Source organism: Propithecus coquereli, unplaced genomic scaffold (genome assembly GCF_000956105.1).
Source record: "Propithecus coquereli isolate 6110/MARCELLA unplaced genomic scaffold, Pcoq_1.0 Scaffold1, whole genome shotgun sequence".
Classification (NCBI taxonomy): domain Eukaryota; kingdom Metazoa; phylum Chordata; class Mammalia; order Primates; family Indriidae; genus Propithecus; species Propithecus coquereli.
This window is the reverse complement of record NW_012133857.1, coordinates 10,124,827-10,131,303: the sequence shown is the minus strand read 5'-3', so window position 1 is coordinate 10,131,303 and position 6,477 is coordinate 10,124,827.

Genomic DNA, 6,477 nt, shown 5'->3' with positions numbered 1-6,477 from the left:
CTCCAGCGCCCCCCACCCGGCCGCCGCTCGGAGCCACCGCCCGCCGCGCGCGTCCCTCGCCTCGGCGTCTGCCGCTCCCCCTCCCCCCGCGGCCTGGGCGCCTCTTCCCTCCCCCGCGCCCTCCCTGGGCCTCTCCCGCCCCTACCCACCCCCGTCGCCTCGGACGCGGATGTGTGGAGGGGCAGAGCGGAGCCCGCTGCCCCCTGCCCTGGGACGCTTCTTTAGAGGCCGTGGCCCGGGGTCGTACAGCGGTGGGATGTGAGTGTCGGGGGACGGGGCGGGGGGAGCTCTGACATCGAGACCCAAGAACCGAGCCCTGGACGCTGCCGCCGCTTCATTCTCTTCTTCGGGAAAGCACGGAGTTTTTAATTTTTTCTGATCGTCCGGCCCGGGCTGGCGAATGGGGACCCTCAGCGGAGAAGCAGGCCCTTTTCACGGGAGCATCCCCTGGGGAGGCCGCCCGGTATCCCGCGCGTCCCTGGCCACGGCGCTGTCTGTCCGCCAGCTGGGCTGGGTCAGGGTCCCCGGGGAGGCTCCTCGGCTGTCAGCCCCGAGCCTGTCTCGGCCGCTGCTGCCCCCACCGCCCGCCCCCTGTCCAGCCCCTCCCTCGCCTTGCCCCCCACCCTCCGTTCCATCCCCAGAAGGTTGGTCTGCTCGGCCCTAGACCCGCCCCCACCCCTGCCTGGGTCTCCAGCCGCAAGTCTCGCTCCCTCCCTGCCCAGTGTCTCTACGGGTCCCAGTCTCAGAGTCTCGACCCATTCAGCTGCTGGCCAGGCCTCTTCAGCTCCGCCCCTGGCCCCAACCCTGGCGGTTCTAGGCTGCAAGACTTGGGGCTCAGCCCCAACACTCACCCTTGAGCTTCACTTCCCTCCCTCATCCCCACCCCCAAATGCTCTCGGCCAGCTCAGGTCTGCTGGGGACCCTCAATTGAGGGGAAAGGAGGGGGGAATACAAGCGGTCTGGGGCCAGACAGGGGCGGGGCTTATGTGCTGGGCCCGGGAGGGACGCGGAGCTCTAAGAGGCAGGGGGCCTTCAACCCCAAGCCTACCACCTCAGGTACCAGGTGGGGAAGTTGAGGTTGAGGGAGGGGCTGGGATGCCTGGAGCAGAAGGCTTTAGGGATGGTTGTCCGAAGCTGGAAGCTAACGTAAGTGGCTGTGGGAAATAGCATCTGGGCTAAGCTTGCCAACTTACCAGTTGTGTATCTTGGGCACTAAACTCTCTCACTGTCTGGGCCTCAGTTTCCTCATCTGTAAAATGGGGGAGTTGACCAGCTGATTCAAAGGGCACTTTTAGCTTTACTGTTTAGTGCCCCTAGGGTGGGTGTCCAGGCCCATGGGCTACAGGGACTCTCCAGACTCAGCCTGTGGGAACTGAGCTCCTCAGAGCCCCCAAACCTGCCCTCCAAAGCTCAGTGTGAATGGGCCCTCAAGCCTAGTCCAGCTCCATTTACCCATCTCCAGTCTCAAGCCCATCCATCCTCCAGATTGCACCCACAGCTGTCTTTTCCACACATTCCTATGGCTGCACCCCTCCTCCGTGCCCACTGCCGTCAAGTGTCTTGTCCTGGCATTGAAGGACTGTGCTGTTTGAGACAATTTCCTTCAAAGATGACTCTCTCCAACAGGCACCGTCTGCTGGACTCCTGGCCTTCTCCCCATGCTCCCTCCCCTGCCTCTGTCTTTGCTGTTTCCTCTGCCAGAATCGTGTCCTCTGCTCTGTGTAAAGGACACCCTCCCTCCTTGTGTCCCCACATTCCTCATTACTGGGGGCAACTGTGAGTTCAGGGCTGCTTCCTATGCTGTGCAAGCTCTTTGGAAACAGGGACAGAGACCCAGGTGCCCAGAGTGGACACCCAATGAACACTTGTGGTTCTTCAGCGTTATATTTTGATGATCTGAGCTTTATGTCTCTGTTTCTATGTGATTCTAAGTTTTATGGTTCTATGACCACTGACCTCCCACCCACCCACCTTGGTGATGAGAAAAGAACATTCACAGAGGCATTTGAAGGACTGAGAGATAAAACTAGTGGCTGATGGGTGGGGGGAGTTCTGAGTTCTGACACAAGAAAGCTTGAGATTTGGAAACGAATAATATTTGTACTTGGGAGGACCAGGGTGGGCTGTGGACAGAGCTGCAGAGAGGAATCTGATGGGCTTTGGGCCCCTTAAGGGCATTCCCCTAGCTGTAACTCACATGCCTCACCCCAGAGTCCCCTGCTGGACATTCCACAGCTGTGGGTGGGGCCATTGATCCCCTAACTCACCCTCAGGCCTCTGGTTAAAGTGCCACCATGAGGGTGGGGGTGTTACAGGTTAACTGGTAGTCCCCCAGCAGAGCCAGCCTACACTTTTTGACAGTCAGGCCCCAGGGCCTTGGGGGTCAGTTTCTGGTTAGTTTCAGGTCAGTTTCAATGGGGTTTGGAAAGGCCTGGCTGGGGGTGGGGAGTGGGAGTGAGTTCCTGTCTCTGATCCCTAGGCTGGGGCTCAGGAGGAGGAGCCAAGATGGTCACTGGAGCTCAGAACTGGAGCAAGGCCTGGGCCCTGGCTCCACCCCTGCTGGTGTGGCAGCCCCAGGCTGACAGGCCTCTGAGGCCGCCATGCCACTGTGAGTAAGGCTCCCGCCAAGGTACACAGACCCTGGGGCCAGGGTGGGCACAAGACTCCAACAGGAAAGGCAGAGGCTCAGCTCTCTGAGCTCCGCAGCCTAGCCTCACTCTGTCAGAAAATGCTTTAGGAAGCCCCAGCCTAGGGGTCTCTGGGACAAATGGCCCACATCTGCTTCTTTGGCATCATACTCCTGCAACACTTCATCCCAGCATTAGCCCCAAAGTCAGCCTCCAACCCGAGGCTTAGCCCTGATCCCAGGCTGATCTTTCCCCCATGACGAACTCTGACCCCAGGCTGAGTTCTTATCCCACTCTGATTTCTAGCCCCTGGTTGAACCCTGACCCCAGGCTGAGCCTCCACCCCAAGCCTCAACCCCAGACCTCTCAGGTTCCAGGCCCCTCTGGAAGCTTTTCGAGGCAAGGGGCCAGTAGGGGAGGGGATGGCCAGGCCATAAGTGAAGCGAGGTGCCACTTTTACAGCCATTTCGGCTGCTCATAAACACCCCCCACCCAGCTGAGTCACTGAAGGCCCCCACAGCAGCTGGCTGGGCAGCCCCCTCCCCTTGCAGCAGGAGCCTGGCTGCCTGGCTTTCTTGGCTCTCAGGAAGGTGAAGTGAAGGAGAGTGGGAGCACCTGGGTCCAGCAGGCTCTGTCCCAGTCAGGGAGCATTCCCAAGGCGGCTAGAGGCATGAGCTTCCTGTCCCTGCTGGTCCCATGTTCACAAGCCCCCTGCTGTCATGATGCCAGGTCCACAGACATGTCTTTATGCAGGCATGCTTTGTCTGCCCCATGGCATGTACAGCCCGGGCACGCACACACTCACCCATGGGAGATCACAGCCTTGCCCCTCCCAGCTGTGCTCAGGCCCTCCAGGCTTCCCCGGACCCCACTCACCTGGAGCCCACAGGCCTTCCAAGTAGGGCCTGAAGCCTCACAGCAGACTCAGGTTGGCCACGGGGAGGCCATCGATAGCCCCTGAGCAGCTTCTGTGGTTCGGGCCTAAGCAAGGATGTTGCTGTTGGGGACAGGAAAAGGCCTGAGTCAGAGCTTTCACTCAAAAAGAAAAATTAATTATTTTTTACCAAGCCCTGAACTGGCCCAGGACTTTGTCCCAGATCCCTAGTAGGGGCGGGGGGTCGGGGGGAGGGTGGGAGAGGCAGGTCCAAGTGTGCCAGTGTTCAGATGCCCTGGGATGGGCCCTCCCCCCAACACCCATGGGTCTGCCTGCCAGGTGCCTGGCCACTCAGGCCCTCAGGTGTGTGTGTGCCTCAGTGGTCCTCTCCTTGTCCTGCCAAGCCTCTCTCTAACTCCCCTTCTGTCTTTCCCTGTGTCCCTGTCTAACCCTTCTGGTCCTTTCCAACATCTCAGGAATATCAGGCCACCATAAGATATGAACACAGCTCCTACAAGTGACTTCATTCAAGTTTTAGGCACCCAGAGAAGTCAGATGAAGGGTTGGGGTGGTTCAGACCTCTATCAGAGGCAGGAAAACCGAGACCTTAAGAAGGTCTGGCCTCCCAGCACTGGATATCTAGTGGCTCCCAGCCAGGAGAGATGTGAGGACCTTCATTCCATTCTAGCCCTTGTCCTGACCCCTGCAGCCCTACAGATACCCCGTATCTGATTCCTTGCCCAGTGGAATGTGGGCTTCTGGTGTGGAGCCAGCCAGGAAGCCCTCTCTGTCTGCCCCCCAGATCCCTCCCCCACAGCTCAGGGTCTGCTTATGTAGTTACCAGTCACAGAGTGGACAGGATGGCCACCCTTTGTGGGTCTGTAGAACAAGGGCTGGATGCTTAGGATGAAGATGTGGGCAGAGAGAGAGACAGAGACCATGCAAGATCCTGGAAACTTCACCCCAGGGCCCAGTAACCCCGGCTGAAGGCTGCCCTTCTGCCTGAGCCCAGCCTGAGCTGGTTTGTGTCTGGAAGTCCCAGGCTCAGCCTGACAAGGTATAATGATTCACGTGGCAGCTGCCACTCAGCACATTCCAGCCGCAGCCCCCAGTGCCCGGCACGTAAGACTGCTGGCCCCAACCACCCCTCAGCCACTGGAGTACATTCCTAGGCCCCCGGCCCCAGGAGCCACCTCTCCCTGAGTCTTCTAGGCTCCTGGAGAGGGTACCACATGTTACAGTTTCCAAAGTACTTTTTGGTTCACAAGCTTGAAAGGGAGGCAGGAAGCTTGTCATTACCTGGCCTCCAGGTGGGGGAAACTGATGCCCACAGAGCAGAATGGACTGGCCAGGTTACATGGCAAGCCTGTGACCAATAGCACTTACACTACTCGGAAGTGTGCTGCTCCAGGATGCGTGGCCATTCTGTGACCAAGCCAGCGGGGCCCAGACTTCAGCTCCACAGGGCAGTGGGCAGTTGTGTCTAAAGGGGGAAGAGCTCCCCTGCTGTCTGAAAGCTTCCCCACTCCCTGGCTCTCCACTTGGAGCGTCTCCCTCTGCTGCATCCACATGCACTGCCCTGCTCTTCCTCATTCCCATCCTCACTGGCCAGGGAATCAGGAGGCTGGGGCCTATTCTGTCCTGACCGTGGGGCACTGAGCTGGGCCCCTGGCTGCTTGTGACCTCGGTTTCCTGATCTGTCGTTAACAGATGGGCAGCTTGAGGCTCAAAGGGGTCTTGGATGCAGGCAGTCCTATGGATCTGAAAACCCGAAGCCCTTTCTCCCTCAAGCCTCGGGGCCGCCTGCGCAGGCCAGCCTGTGTTCCTCCAGCGGGCCCCAGCCCAGGGCTCTGAGGGGCGAGTCCAGCCCTCAGCTCCGGGGACAGGAAGTCGTATTTTGGTCCTGGGTCCTGGGGAAAGAGGCAGGGGGAGAATGGCCGCTCAGACCCAGCCATGTTTACTCGGGCTGGCCCCCTCCGAAGCTCAACAGGCTCCCATTCATTGGGAGCCCCATAAACCCTTTGGGGCTCCCTGAGGTTCAGAACGCTTGGACGCCAAGCCTGGCTGCTGCCCCCAGACCCGCTGGGGGCCACGGGCAGCAGGTGGGGCTTGAGTGAGGCAGGACTGGGGATGGTGGGTGGGAGCCTCAGACACACCTCAGTTTCCAGGTCTTTGCATTGGAGTAATGTTTCCTGCCCCGTGCATGTTGCTGAGCAGTTGGGGAAATGCAGGGAGGTGGCAGAGGTTGAAATTCTCCTTCGATGGCCCCTTCAAAACTGTTTTCTTAGATCAGGCCCCAGAAGGCAGGGCTGTGACTCCTCATACTAGGCTCCTGCGGGCATGTCCTCAAATTGTATAGCCTTCGAGGCAAGCCTGAGACTGCAGTGGCCCAAACCAGAGCAGACTTCCTCGTGGAGACCTCATACCTGGCCTTGGGCTGGTGACAATCCACACTCTGGCAGGGTGGGCATGGACACATATTCCACCGGAGTAGGGGAAGTCTCTCGTCTTCTCCAGCCCTCTCGTCCTCATCTGTTCAACAAGGGGTCTTCATGGGAAGCAGAAACATTGGGATTGGACAGATTGTTGAGAGGTGAGGCCCTGGGTCTGCTTACCCTGGCGTCGCACGCTGTCTGCAGCCCTCCAATTGCACCTTATTTGAGGGGTTAAAGCATTGTCTTGTGGTCCCTGGAAATGGAAAGGAGGTAGCAGCAGTGTTTGGTGGGAAGAACTGTGGCTTGGGGGTGCAAACCCTGCCCAGCTTCCCCACTCAAGCTTGAAACCCCCTTGAAATAATTCCATCCCCTCCTTCAGTTCCCCCAGCCACTGGCTGGGGCTACAGCAGACACTCTCCAAAACCTAGTCGCAAACCCCTCAGCCCTGCTGATTCCATGGGCAGCTCTGAGGGAGATCTCTGGTGGTATAGGGCGGGGGTAGGAGAAAGACCTCCCACCCCAGATCCCCTTTCAGCAGCAC